Here is a 15,690-nt window from a genome sequence, read left to right as displayed (position 1 = left end):
GCGTTCGGCGGAGTCGGCGTTGCTCATGGCTGACGGTTGTTACATCTGTGAAGTGTCGTTTCCGTGCCAGCGTTTTCGCCGGTTTTCTTTCCTATACTTCCTTCCAGAAAGTGTTATAGGCGTGCCTGAAGCTCACTGTATCTCATCTTCATGTGCGTTAGCTGTGATCACTCGGCTGACAACGATGAATGCAAGAGCAATGATTTCAAGTGCGGAAAAAGGCTTAGTTGTGACCACGAAGCTGCCGGTTGACTCGTGATGTCGGCTCGGGTTTCTGGCTGTGCTTCCGTGTTGCGTGACCTTGACTTGGGTTCCTCAGTGTGTTCAATACCACTTTTATGTCCTTTTGAGCATATTCTGACAACGTCCGGTGTAAAGTGCCGCGCAGCAATGGCAACAGCAGCCACTGTTCTAGCGACAATGTCCGTGATAGCCGCACATTAATGCCATATTCCGACTTCGTCACGGTGCTGTGCTGCCAGTAAGTTAGACCGTGGTGCAAGCAAGTCTTTTATGAATATGTGTACGGATATCCTCACCCAAGAAATACGGTAGGACGTAAGTACGTACTGTGAATAAAGCTTCTTACTGAGCGATGTGAATTGAATTGTTATCGCCGCAGTTCTGTTTTGATCACGTCGTTGCTTCGGATATTGCATTAACATCATGCTCCATCCAACATACTGATTTAGGAGCATACCTGCTGGCTCCGAGCGTGAGGATTCGTTTTGCCAGATCAGCGATATGGCTCCGTTTCACAGCCGAGAGACATATACTCGGACGCGGAGCAAGTAGTGCGGTCAAAAAATGTATGACTACGCAATTTCGGTGTTACGTAGGCTGCTACGGCTCATGCTCACACGTAATAAATTGTTGTCCCGCCACCAATTCTTTCGCACGAAGCTAATTGTGTCATGAAGCACGCGCACGTACATTTTTCTTGCGTACTGTAACTAACGCAATACTTTTTGGCCGCGGACGCTGGCAGTGTGCGAAGTCGCTTCAGCGCTCACGGAATGGCATTCTAATTTTGAAAAATTATGTCATGAACGTTGTTTTTTTTTTCAATATTCTAAGTTAACAGTTCCGTGTGGATTTAGGTTTCATGTTACTTTCAGAGAGGCCGATCTCATATGTGCGAGCTTGTGAGTCGTAATTCTGAAAACACTACAGCTGCTCGCTAGGCCGTTTCGAGGCCCACATTATCATGGCTATATATACTGGCAGGGTTGCTTCTTGTTGTGTGTCGAGTGTCCGTTGGATGTCTTTCAGAGCTCTTCATCGGGTGTTTCTCAAATGTTTATGTTTATGTATTGCTTGGTCTGTCTGGTCTCGTTCACTTGTTTCGCAGAATTTAGCTTATTCATGTGCGCATATTTCGGAATTTGACCCGAAACCTCTACATAAAAATTCTCCACGCAAATTGACGTGTCTTTTTTAATACTCCCGGCGCACCTCGAAAAAACTCCGTCCAGCTCGAAGTAAAAAATAAAAATAACAGAAAAATACAAACTCCGAAGGCACCACGTAAAAATTCCGGCCGCACGGAGTAAAAATTATACTCCGATCATTCGTAGCATAATAAACTCCCACCGGGGGGTCGCTAGAGGACAAGCATTATACTCCCACCTGAGAGTTATTTCCGTTTACAGTGTATATTGGTAATCGTCCTACCAAATGTGCGTCGGCGATGCTTACCTAAATATAGCAAGTGTTAATTTTATCTGAAGTGGTTGCTCGTGCGAGTTGCGATTTTTCACGTCATGTTTTCTCTCTTTTGTTGCCGTTGCGGTTTTCACCCTCGATAATGTATGTTTGTGCTACAGTTATTTTTACAACAGGAGAGTCGCTCATTGACAGGTGCGGTTGTATTTCCGGAATGATTGTTGCTCACACCTTAGAAACAAAAGCATTGTGAACATCAGGGGAGTCATAATTGCTTTATTGCACGTGCGTGAAAAAAGGATCACTGTGTTATTGGAATCACAGGCGCAGCACTTTCCTGGCCAGAGGTTTTTGAGCCAAGCGTACGAGACGCTCAACAGACATATTACCATTTCCTGCCCAGTTGGCAAGAAGCGCTAGTAAGAGCTTTCTGATGAAAACTTTGCAGACTTCCATGGCGTGGTCGTCCGCCCCGCAAGTCAGCTCCCGGCACAGCAGCAGGTGTGGCAAAAGTGCAGACGATAGGAGGTCGCAAATCTTGCCACTTCGTCTCACGTCCGCTATCTTCATGACCTTGTCGATAAATATGCACATTAGCTTGCAAATGCCAATAATTTCCATCTTCGGGTATCTGAGGTTGCCGCGGTCAATATACTCTACTAGACCGTACAGTGCGTCTTTTGCCTGCTGAAGCTGCAGCTGAGCTTTGCAAGCCTTGCACTGAACCTCAGCCTCATTCACTTTTTCTTGAAGCGCCTGCAGTGCTCCTTTCCTACGAGCGATCTTCGCTTGGAAGCGGCGCGTTTTTTTTTTTTTTTTGAGCTTCTACTGTCAGTTTAACAAGGTCGAATGTAGTTTGACAATAGTGCATCTGAAAATGATGCAATTTTCACACACGTTTCATTCCCTAGTTCGGAGTTGCTGGGCGTGTGCTGTCACTTGACGAGCCGTTTTGGCAGGCCTGTCTTTTGAAGCAGCATTGCCCGAGCACTCGGCACGCGACTGCGCATTATCGTATTCTATTTCCAAGCATGGCCGCTTCTTCCTCGCAGCAGGCGTGCTCCTCGTGCTCATGTAGCTTGGATAACCGGAGAACACTGTCGGCACAGCCGTTGGCAAAAGTATCCTCAACTTCTCGGTCTTCTTGTAGTCCTGCTCCGTAAAATGCAAGGCGCACACCAGGGACCTGTCATTCGGCTGCCATACTGTTCTCTTCCCGCCGGGTCCTTCACGGGAAATGTTTCGCAGCCATGCTGCCCTGCGTTACTGGGAAACTTGTGGTAGCGTATTTGCGGGTCCTTCGATGCATTCGTGGAACACAACGGCACACAACAGTTGCGCGGCATTTTGCCTAACGCATAAAATATCACACATGCGCAAACTGTCTTGAGTGACACTCGGTGCGAGCGATTCATGTGGAGAAAAACAACCACTATCTTGACCTACCCGCTGAACGCGCGCTCCTTCCCGCCCCCGCGTCGCGCGGAGCTCTCCCTAGAGTTACTGTATATGTTACCAAAGCTCCCGTAGGGAGCATATACAGTAACTCTAGCCCTCCCCTACTACTGGCGCCCTGCTAGCGAAATGCGGCGACAACTGTCAACTCCGCTTCCACGCTCTCGCCCATTGCCTGCGCAGCGACGCGGCAGGCCGCACCGTGTGTTTTTCATCGAGTGGCCGTGCTATAGCTACCTTCTCCTTGCTTTCTAATCGATGGTTAAAATCTCAGGAGAAAAAGTGCATTCTTGTCACAATGGCAAAGTTCAATACCTGGCATGTGAATGCTGGCATGTGATCTGCACAGCCCAAGCGAGCAAGGCTGCACTTATCGAGCTGTTCTAGCACCTTCCAGAAAATGTTTTCGCAGGAACCAGCCTCATCTAACGTGACAGAAACAACATCATTTACAAGTTTCATCACACTCAACAACTTAGATGTAGGATGTTTCATGCAGCCTTCCTTGAAACTTCTATAAGTCGTCAGATATGCATCACAGCAAACAACGGGCACTGGACTACTTATGTCTTCTAAGCACAGGAAGCACGATGTGTGCTCTTCAAATTTGTGCACAACATATCCACTGAAGTAGTAGATGATAGCATCGTCCACTTCCTCTTTCAAGTAGGAATGATCGTCGCCTTGCTCTCCAGGGTCCCTAACTGTTTCTGACGTCATATTCAGTAGCTTTTCTTCTATGCGTTCACGCAAGGAAGCATGTTTGGTGCGGTAAAGCTCTCTCGTCCTCCTCAGTGTGTCCTGTACGCTGACAAGCACAATCCCCGGCAAACGTTGCACACTCCCACGCAAAGCAGTTTTTATCGGTGTGTACAAACTCAGAAGGCGAAATATTTCAGTGAAATTGACCACAGTAGGATGAGATTCATCCCCTCCGAATGAACGGACAAGTCCGAAGTGGCGCTGGAAAAGATACATGGTTGGTTACGACACAAGCAACTTCATCATTTCAACACTCATATATCAGCACCGATCACATTAACACCTCCATGAGGTCCTGGATCAACTTCGCCGTCAAAACATAGTGTGCACTCTGATCCAGTAAGAACTCGATGATGTCATGCGTTGACAACAAAGTAACACGCAAGGACTCCGTGGTTAGTTGAGATACAGAGAGCTTGAGACCTTTCTCCACGGCGTTCTTGTCTGTGACATTCAACATTTCCAAGAAGTCTTTGATGATCTGAAAGAATGAGGTAAAATGTCAGTAAATAAGCATTAACATGCATGAAAAGATACTTTCGCTTGCCCGTATTTCCTTTGAGTGCCTTTTATAGCCTATTTCTGGTAGCTTTACGTTTAAAGCATCAAACAGGTCATTAAGCAATTCGGTGAATGCTTCTGTTCCCTCAGAACCCCTCATGCCTTCAGCACCGGCTTCTCTGTATATGGGGATACCAATAGCTGTTCCACGGCTTAATAGCTGCAAAAAAGTGCATTGATAAATTAGTTAAAATAGCCAAAAATACTAAGCGCTGTCTTTTACGGTACTACCTGTGTAGCAAGTGGGACGCTCATCTTCTGGTGGCTGTCCGGGGCAACATGTGCTCTAGTCAGTTTTGGCACGACTCTTGTATGTTTGCTTTTTTCGGATTCATACAGCGCAACCTAATGTGCGAAGTTGATCTGATGATCTCCCGCCTGAAAGAACCAAACAGTTTTCTGAGCTCCATTGTAACTAAGTGCACATATTTCTTCTTGCCATTCCATAGGTGTGCTTTTTCAAATGATTTCTGATGCACATGACTATGTGTGGAATGTCACAGATAAAGAAGATCTTCCGCCAAGGCTTCCAGGGATGCTCTATGCTGTTGCATGGCGATATCATGTCTCGCGATATTTCCAAGTGCGTCCACATTGAGCGGTTATTACCTGCTCCATCACTTACAACAAGCACTGAAGCATTATGCTTGTGAAGCCGCAGCACAGCACTTAACAGGAGCTGTGCAAGGATTCGTCCAGGTGCCGCACCTCTTGTGGCAAAAGATGCTATGGGTTGAACCTAGCCCTCAAAAAGCGGAACAAACATCAACACCAGTGCGTGGTCGGCAAGTTCGTCGGTGGTGGCATTTGTCACATCGCCATAATCAACAATGCCATCCATCTTGTACGAGGTTTTGTTGAAAGGAACAGCTTGCTTAAGCTTTACCTCATCGAGCAGTAGAACACCGCTCCTTCTGAGGCGGCTCTTCTCAGTGAAAATGCTCTCGGATACTACTTAGCGATACCTCATTGAAACAGTACCTGCAGGGAATGCCACTAATAATCTGACGAAGGCGTGCTCTTGTAGGAAGTGGCAGAAACTGCATATCAGATAACAGCTTGTAAGCTTTTGGGCTTGAAATCTGCAGCAGAAGGCACGTCATTAACCACTCTTCTATGTACCGCCTCCTATTTATAGATTTTGCTTTTGCTGCCTGAAAAGCAGTCCTGAAAGCGAGCTGCTGTTTATCTGGAAGAATGTCAAGTGCACGTTCCACCCTCTCTTCTGTAACATTCTCAAGTTGTTTTTTCATGGTGGTTACTTCTTTCTTCATTTTTTCTCTGCATAGTTGCTCTTAAGGCCTTTCGACGGAGGGACTTCACTTTAGTGCTCCTATATTTCAACCTGTTGCTTTTCTTGCGACGCCGTAAAAAGAGCTTGTGCAGACTCTGGCATTCGTGGCATGCTGCAGTTATAGACAGAATTGTGCATGATTTGCGATGCCATGTATCGCCATTTTTAATGGCCACAGCTGATGACACGACACAGGGGTAATTATCAGCAGGGCAACCTTCACAGAAATTCAGCCTTTCAATACATGAAAGTAGAAACTTTAGGTCGCCACATGATTTCAATTCAATGCCCGCATCAGTAGCATACACAGCTGATGGCTCACGTTGCCCCTTGGCACAGACAGAGGTGGTCATGCCTTTCGACACTACGACTGCCCTGTCAATTTCTGGAAGGCCCTCTCACATTACCAGCTTGTACACCACAATTGTAGTGCCTCAAGTGACCAACCTGCAACCGTTGGCCTGCTGCTGCCATGCCACACAACTCATTGAAAAGCTCTATGTTGTTCTCATGCACAACATTGCTGTCAATGTCACCACTGCTTTCCCTAGAAACGCATGAGTTCGACGTCGCAGCTTCTTGGTCGTTCTCCTTTAGGGGCGAAGCTCCTTAAGGCGTCGGTCTGTCCTTCCTCCGATGTAGTATGTAGCCACCTGTAGTTTTATGAAGTGTTCACTAGATGGCGTAAGTGTCGATCTTTTTATATATAAGTGTATGTAATGTCACTAGATGGCGCTAGTTTTCGTATAGTTGATGAGGTGATGTAGTGCTACGGGTTACCGCTAGGGGTGTTATAATAAAAGGTGCTCGCTCTTGGCGCTTTCTCTTTCGCTCTGAGTCGCCGGATGGAAGACAAGGCTGCGGAGCGGAGAGCGCGGAAGGCGGCGGCGGCGCGCTACACTGCAGTGCGACGGGTTACTGCTAGGGGGTGCTATAATAAAAGGTGCTCTAAAACCCCTCAATGAAGAAAAGTAGCGCCATCTCCTCTCTCCTCCTCCTGCGCCGGCGTTCACTCTCTCTTTTGTCGACCGTGGCTCCCCCTACGCGGTGCCGAACTAGCAGACGCTCTCCGAATGAAACGCTGTGGCTACGTGTCGCTCGCGCTCTTGAACTCGTATTTTGATCGGAATTTTTCGCGTTATGTTATGACTGGCTGCCGAAAGAACGAGAGGACGCATAAATGCCGTTGCGCTTAGACGGCTGTACTATTAGCGGTGATACAGTGAGCCTAAAGCCTCTAAGTCGGGCTTTAACTGAGCCATGCCACGCGCGACCTCGGCGTTGGTTCATCTCCGCGTTTCAGTAGCTCCAGTCCCTCGTTGGCCAGCGGCTAACGTGCACAGCGGGCCTCTAACAATGACTACGCTTCGGGAGTGAATGATCCACCAGCTGTATATATGCAGTTGTCTTACAGGTTTCACTGACTAGTGAGCTACCGATCATTCAGCGGAAGCGGTCCGTCGATAATGAGGCTAGTGGCTTCGCTCGCTTGCAGGAAGCCTTACACTACTCCACACATTTTTTCTTCTTTTTTTTGCGGACTTGAGTAGCGCGGCAGCGGTCATCTTACAGGTGTATGCGAGGCTGCTTTTGCGGATCATATTGCCGCTTGCATGTGCTGCGCGCGGGTCCGAGAAATTCTACCCTGCGTATTGTATCTACTATCTTATCAAATGCAGAGCAGAAACGATGAGTTAACATCCAGGTTTGTCCTGGCCACTGACAAAGCCACGCAGGAATGAGTTAACTTTATAATCAAGGGCGTTGCAATGTGGATTGCATTGCTGCCAGCAGACGGCAATGTCTTTGAAGTGCACGGTGTATTCATACGTTTGGCAGGCGGCTTCCTCGGCTTCAGCTGCTTCCGATGAACGAAGAGCGATGGAATGGCTTGACGCTTCAATGTTTTTTTGTGCCACAGCTCTGCAGAATCACCGGCTCAAGTTGATCATCCGTGAAGTGATCCTGCGCAAACGTGAAATCAGAAAACAAGGTCACCGTAAAACCTCGCTCCTTCAAGTATAAGGCGTAACACAACATTCCCGGCACAAGTTATCGCCGGGAAGTCTTGTATACCGTTTTCCTTTTTCAGCTCGCCGCCAGCACAGGTCCTTATCTCTTGTTCTGTTACGCGATACACGACCAGATTTACTGAGCACACTTTTCACGCGCAGCACTTTCTACTATTTTCGAGATAGTTATCGATCCTCGAGGATCTAGGACGATAGCGACAAGTTTTAGCGACAAGAACATTGATCTTCGCCGACCACCGAGTTGAGTTTTTGTGAAGGCGCAAAGTCGCCCTAACTAAATAGCCCTAATCTTCTTTCCGCATGTACGCGCCCATTTTTCCCTAGGTACCGTCACCGCTTCGTAACATACTGCGATACACTCAAAACGTGCCGTTCGCATACATTCAGGCCACACAAACACAACGCCATGGATTGTATAACCGAGTGAATCAAAAACCACGTGCGTTTGCGGACAAGATGAAATCCAGCCACGAAAGTTGCAAATACAGCGCGAACATGCAGCGCGAACAGTGCGGCACTTAGGAGGGAGAAAAACTAACGAAGCCTCACACAGCAAGTGGCAGCATGTGAGATTAGGGATCATTGAAGAATCGCTCGCTTACCTCACACAGCCGGAACCATTGTGTTGGGTTGAAATCAGCGCGGTTGATTCTTTGAAGCCAGACCTTCCTCTGCACCGCGTCTCGCTTCGCTGGTGGAATCCGGAAGAGTCGCTTGCCGTCTGTTTCGCGTGTTCTGCACCCGAATGCCGAGCAACACGGCATCGCGAACACTACGCCTTAAAAGCGCAAAGGAGACGCGATGCGTGGTGCCTCCATACACGGCTCGCAATGGTCTGGCACCGCGATGGCGGCGGGAGCAAAAAACAAGCAAGAAAAAAAGCGCGCGAGAGCACGTGACAGCATTCGGCCAATCGGAGGGCCGAGCGCCGAGAGAACGGGCAGGAGAGGAGGAAAGTGGCAATCTTCAAAATATGTCGCTACTTTTTTTTTATTGAGGGGTTTTAAGGTGCTCGCTCTTGGCGCGCTTTCTCTTTCCCTCGGAGTCGCCGGATGGAAGACAAGGCTGCGGAACGGAGGGCACGGAAGGCGGAGGCGGCGCGCGCTCGCAGGCAGAATCCCGCGGTGAGAGCCCGCGAGGCTGCGGCTTCACGACAGGCAGCGCGGCGGCGGCGCGAAGACTCATGCGTTCGCGAACGCGATGCAGCGGCGCTACGGCGGCGGCGCGAAGACCCATGGTCTTCTATATACACGCACTATATACACACTGTATATACTATATACACGCACATGGTCTACGAGGCCAGACGAAGTGTTTGTCTCCTTAGACTATAAGAAACCCACGACAATTAGGGGGACTTGCATTGATCTTGTCTTCTCTAACTTCCCATTGAGACCTATAGAAGAACCGTTATCGCTTCATTTCACGGAACCACAAAGCCGTGGTAATGAAGGGACTCCGCAAATCAAGCTTTAAGAAGAAGCGTCTAAGAAAATAAAACGTATTAGTATATATACACACACTGTTTCTCACGTGTTTACTTGATCATATAGTCGGGCGAATTACTCGGAGTATTCACGGTTTACCGATGATCCCTCCGGAGCTTCGCCCCACCATCATCATTCACCTCGTGGATATGCTGTGATTTTTGCTCTTTCCGAGGCTTAGGCCGAGGCGGTGCACGCACGGTTGGGGCCTTGCGTTTTCTCGCTGGCTTCGACAAGTATTTCGGGCAATTAGGAAAAATGCGCGGCACAGCATCTTCCGCAGACCCAGACCACTTGTCACGCGGTATGACAACTACATCACCATGAACTTTGTGAACGAAATCTTTCACAATATCTTCATCGTGAAAGTGGAGGTCGCAAACAGCGCATGAGCTGGACAGCTCCTTATCCAATCTGGGTATAACCTGTCGCCACTGTTGAAGGCGGACGTGGTCAGCGGGTGGACTTAAAAAATGTCTTTTTTCAGCCGTGGATTTCGTCGAATCGTACCCACTTCGGCAATTAGTCACAAAGCAACGAGGCATGTTTTCTCACATTCAGGACACGTCACAGCCACAAACGATATATATGCACTTGCGATAATCAATGGTGATCAACCGTAGTCACACATTACGTTGAGAAGTTGTTCTTGCCTTGATTTGAAGTGAGCGAGTCAGGCTGCGTCGCACGATTCGCAAGAACAGCTCGGGCGCACGGACGCCGAACGTGGTCGCGAATGTGACAAGTTGCAGCGGGAGCACACGCCGCACGAGCTGCGTCGATAGATCTCACTGGCACTCACAGGGATAGTGATCACTACACAACACAGTTGAAGGCAACGAAGAAACACTCGGCATGGGGGCCAAGCCTGCGTTGACTTCGCCAGAGCACAGTTGCAAAGACAAACGCACCGCCGACACCCGCCGAAACCACCCGTTGCCACAGTGAAGTGAGACCATGGCCGCTGGATAAAAAAAATTTGTCGTAGTTTCACCTGAAAGGCGAAGCATCAATTGCGATAGCAAATTTGTAGAGCTATACGGAGTAATCATATTAGCTTTATCAGCTGTATAAACTTGGACATGCAGCAGCACCGGCAACGCGCAGAACTGTTGTCGACGCCGTCGGCGTTTTGCCCGCGTTCGCTCAAAATGCGTGCGGCGTTGGTGACTGTTGCCGGAGCCTCTGATATAAATAGGCACTTGGTGCCGCAGCTAAACGTCGCCTCCCTTCCCTCCCCCCCTCCCCCACGGCCTCTCGCGCGTCGGAAGAAGGCGCGTTTGCTCTACATATATGGTGATTGTAAAGGAGGAAAGAGACGCCTACTTCTTCTGCCCTTAAGGGAGCACGGCGCAGAACGCGCGTTTGTTCTCCGCCGTGTGTTCACTCCCCGTGAAAGAGCGCGTCCCTCGCCCCCTTTCACTCGCACATACAGCGTTCGGCGGCGACGATTTCATTTCATCTGCAGAAGATAGCGTCAACCTTTCCCTTTCCCTCAAGAACCACTTATCATCATCATCATCATCATCGACGATTTCATCTCCATTGACGTCATACGGAACCTCACGGCGACGGCGACGCCGACGCCGACGGCAGAAATATGCTTTTGAGTGTCCATATAATTGCTGTCGCAATAAAAAAAGGTGCGACATGCCGCGTGCATCGAAAACGGTGTGATCTACCGCGGCGCCACACTCCGGGGTCTGTTGTCTGGCATCGGCATAGCAAATGCGTGAGGAACGCGCTTGAAACGCCGTCGCGCTTGCAAGCTGACACGTTCCAATGCCGTCAGCTAGCGTCGTTCGGCCCAGTCAAGCGGCCGACAATGCAACTACGGCCGTCACGTTCGCTCCCATAGCAGCGCGCCCGACGCGGCAGGCCGAACCTTTTAGGGGCGAAGCTCCTAAGGGTGTGGGTCTGTCCCTCCTCTGTGTATGTAGTAGTAGTAGTGGTCGTCGTAGCAGGTAGCCACGTCTACTTTTATAAAAAAAAAATCCGGAAGTTGTGTCCGTAGCGCGGAACCGAACCAGGGACCCCTCGCTTCCAAACGCGCGGCGCTAACCACTACGCCACGAAGCGCACACGGACACACGCACCACGATGACAATAAATACCCAACATTAACGAAAGACTGCGCGTTTCTATCGCGTTTGTGCTAGCGCGTTCGTGTAAGAAGCTGGTGTGAGACGCTGTGGCCTCTCCGCCTTACCCCGCATTCATAAACGCTCCTCGACTTGAACTTGACTTGCCACCGCCTTGGGCAGCGCGTTCGAAACGCGTTGAAGGCGGTGGCAAGTCAAGTTCAAGTCGAGGAGCGTTTATGAATACGGGGGTTATACTCTCTCAGCAGTCATGTGATGGCGTCGGGAAACGCGGTGCACGTTCCGGTATGTGTAAACGGCTGCGTAAGACGCTGTGGCCTCTCCCCCTTACTAGAGAGTACTGCACGTTTCTAACGCGTTTGTGCTAGCGTCCACTTAAGCGGGAGATGGTGCAATTATAATGAAGGGCGCTGTTATAAAATAGGAATGACGTCACATATGGCGCGTGTCATTGGTAGAAGTCAATCGTTCGATTTAGTGCGGCGAGACTGGGCGAATTACACGGAAGATTCACGGTTTACCGATGATTCCCTCCGGAGCTTCGCCCACTCATCATCATTCACCCCGTGGATATGCGGTGTTTTTTTTTTTATCCAGCGGCCGTGGTCAGACCCACCGTCAGACCCAACGAGACCGGTCAAATAGCGACGAGCGCGCCCTCGCTCGAGCGGAACGTGCAAGGGTGACGCCCGCGGCACCGGAGTTTGCAAACTGAAAGAGGTAATCTAGTAACGTTGCTTGCAACACCAACACCGCGTTGCAATGGTGAGAACGCGTTCCAGCAGACCCGCTCCGTGAATGCGTCTCTCTCTCTCTCTCGCTCTCATAGCACGCAAAACCTCTTCACCTCACAGAACATATTGGCGCTGAGCCGTGCTCCCTCAAGGGCTGCAGAAGATAGCGTCAACCTTTCCCTTTCCCTCAAGAACCACTTATCATCATCATCACAGAACATGAGCGTGCGAACGCGCCAGCTGTTGACGAAGACGACGACGCTAGAACGCAATCATATGGGTCGCATAAATGCATGCTCTGCAAGCGTGGCTGTGTAGCCTAGTGGTTAGGACGCTCCCCTTGGGACCGGGAGTGCGTGGGCTGGAATCCCGCGTCGGCAAGAAATGGATGTATCAATGTAAAACTTTAATGAAAGTCCTAAGGTACGCGACTCGGCGCGCAGCGGCCCGCTCCCACTTTGGGATAGTCAGGCCACGGCCGCTGGATAAAAAAATTGCCCCCACCTCCCCGAAGGGAATCGTGAGGAAATGCGAATGCATTTCTTGCGCCGAGAGTACACGGCGTAGTAATTTTAATGGCGTAAATTAATGACGAGACGAGGATTTGCATCGTAAGCATTTATTTACACATTCATCAGCACCTGTTTGTGTTGTCATTGTACCTGACGGCCATAATCACAGCCTTGTGGTCGCTAAAGAAGCATGGGCTTTGAGCAGCCATGTCTTCCGCTTCTTCTCCTCCGGTTGATGATGACGTTGAAGCTACTGCAGTGACGTCACCTCCAGCGAGAGGTGTAATGCTCGGGTTGGATTGTATTACACTTCTTGCTAGGGGTACCGTTGCCGTCATACATTCGCCTTCACCGACTTCTGCCATCGCCTTGAGAGGCGCCCAGCCAGCGAACGGTCGAGACTGAGGCGCGCGCTTCACTCCATTCACTCTCTCGTTCAGACGCACCGCCTAAAGCCCCTCAATGAAGAAAAGTAGCGCCATCTCCTCTCTCCTCCTCCTGCGCCGGCGTTCACTCTCTCTTCTGTCGACCGTGGCTCCCCCTACGCGGTGCCTACGTGTGAAGCGCTGTGGCTACGTGTCGCTCGCGCTCTTGAACTCGTATTTTGATCGGAATTTTTCGCGTTATGTTATGACTGGCTGCCGAAACAACGAGAGGACGCATAAATGCCGTTGCGCTTAGATGGCTGTACTATATTAGTGGTGATACAGTGAGCCTAAAGCCTCCAAGTCGGGCTTTAACTGAGCCATGCCACGCGCGACTTCGGCGTTGGTTGACTGGCGCCGTCATCTCCGCGTTTCAGTAGCTCCAGTCCCTCGTAGGCCAGCGGCTAGCGTGCACAGCGGGCCTCTATTTACTCGTGTTGAGAAGTCCGAGCGGTCGCGAAGGTTCCATGGATGGTGCAACGCCAAGTTTCGAGAGGAGGAGATATCCAGAGAGATCAGAAAAACGGTTTTATATACAAACGTACATATTTCACAAGTAAGGCTCCATGTTATTGGAGCCGTCTACATGCTAACATCTTTGCAAGTTCTAGCGTTTACATCTCCGAGCGTCTGAAAACACTCAAGTCGCGCTTTTTATCCCTTTCGTTTCCCACTTTCACTCGACGAGGGAATGCACTTTGGTTCTTCTTAGCCAAAGACCATCTTCAACTAGTTCGTCATATCTCGCTATGATGTGCCATCGTTTCCTGCCGGGCTCCGCCTCCAATCTTTCCTGATCGCCCCCGCACACAGGCAACGGTTGACACCTTGGGAACCAAACGTTGATGTCGTTGCACGGGTAATGCTTGACGCTGGCCCCTTGCAAGAATTAGTCGCCTCTCCGTGGCGGTCAGTTCGCGGAAGCCACCATTTCCAGGGAGAGCGGTGGCTGTTGTCTTATAATGGGCTCCAGGTTGGCGCGTCGCAGTCGGCGCCGGGCCCTCGTCGTAGCTCGGGCGGGCGCTGGTGCTTCACGAAACACACCAAGAGCGACGTTGTCGTTTTAGCTACGCACGAGGCCGATGACCCATTGCAGTCTGGGGACTAATTGCACATCCATCAGTCCCAGGTGACTGACGGTGACACTTCCCGGCCGCGACAAACGTGAAGAGCACTTGACATGTTCACGTCTGTCGATGAGGCCTCCTTTGTCCCGAAGGACCGCCAGACACAACACTCGCGAGCAACAGGACCGTGCGACGCACCTGCTTTTTCAGCCGCCATGTTTGTTTTGATGTCTCGCAGTGCGGCAGCGGCCGCGCCGCTGGTTGGTTGACCGGTTGTAATCCCGCAGCGAATGCTTTCCCATAATTCCTGATGCGATACGCTTCTGTTTACATGCGCCGCTGAAATGCGCATTCTTCATTTCAACTACCCTTGTTTGGCGCATTGGATGCGATACGCCTTCCTAGCGAATTACCTCGTTTACATGAGATACGATACGCTTGAAGCTGATACGATACGCTTCTGTCGTATTCATGTAAACGCCGCTAATGACTACGCTTCGGGAGTGAATGATCCACCAGCTTGTATATATGCAGTTGTCTTACAGGTTTCACTGACTAGTGAGCTACCGATCATTCGGCGGAAGCGGGTCCGTCGATAATGAGGCTAGTGGCTTCGCTCGCTTGCAGGAAGCCTTACACTACTCCACACATTTTTTCTTTTCTTTTTTTTGCGGACTTGAGTAGCGCGGCAGCGGTCATCTTACAGGTGTATGCGAGGCTGCTTTTGCGGATCATATTGCCGCTTGCATGTGCTGCGCGCGGGTCCGAGAAATTCTACCCTGCGTATTGTATCTACTATCTTATCAAATGCAGAGCAGAAACTATGAGTTAACATCCAGGTTTGTCCTGGCCACTGACAAAGCCACGCAGGAATGAGTTAACTCTACAATCAAGGGCGTTGCAATGGGGATAGCATTGCTAGCAGTTCTTTCGGGGGATTGTTCGTTTTCCAATATTGAATAACTGACTTAATGCACCCGCAACACGGAATATGTCATATAAAGCGAAGGAGCAAGCTGTCACAATAATGATCCCCGGTTATATCAAATGTGGAGAGAATATTTTTTTTATTCGTGCGTATGAGCGTTTGGTAGAGGACATGACAGCATTCAGGTGCCCTTGCGTCATGCACACTTTACGCTGTTTCCACGTTTGCAGTCGCATACAACTAAAAAACGCAGCAATGCCTCTCAAAGGAGGCCAATGCCTCCTTTGTTGACATGTCATGACGTCGCGTTTAATCTCCTCGCACCTGCTAATGCGACATCGCAGAGAGCTGATAGCGGCAAGGGGTTAACCACAAATAACTGCATTCCCCGCGACTGCATGACAGTTGGTCGAAGGGCTTCTTCCAGTTTACCTCCCGAGGTGCATTTGCCACTCCTCTGTTTAGTTTTGCTCGACTGCTAGCGCCCAAGATGATAAAAAAAATAACATACAAGCAATGCTGTACGTTTGCGCATTTTGTTCGAAAGCCCGTACTCACGTTCTTGCACAACGTTTATTTGTTCAAGGACCAAGTTTCGAATGAAGCAATTAGGGGAGGAAATATTTCAGTAATTAAAAAATCAGAGCAACAGGTAGAACCAGCAA

At 49.8% G+C, this 15,690-nt stretch overlaps 1 pseudogene; it reads right to left on the bottom strand.

Moving 5' to 3' along the window:
- Window positions 1-3,295: 3,295 nt before the first annotated feature.
- LOC119435845 (uncharacterized) lies at window positions 3,296-9,840 on the bottom strand (annotated as a pseudogene).
- Window positions 9,841-15,690: the final 5,850 nt, after the last annotated feature.

The sequence above is a fragment of the Dermacentor silvarum genome, unplaced genomic scaffold (genome assembly GCF_013339745.2).
Source record: "Dermacentor silvarum isolate Dsil-2018 unplaced genomic scaffold, BIME_Dsil_1.4 Seq9512, whole genome shotgun sequence".
Classification (NCBI taxonomy): domain Eukaryota; kingdom Metazoa; phylum Arthropoda; class Arachnida; order Ixodida; family Ixodidae; genus Dermacentor; species Dermacentor silvarum.
Note: the sequence above shows the minus strand (reverse complement) of the source record. Positions and strands in the feature narration are given on the sequence as shown.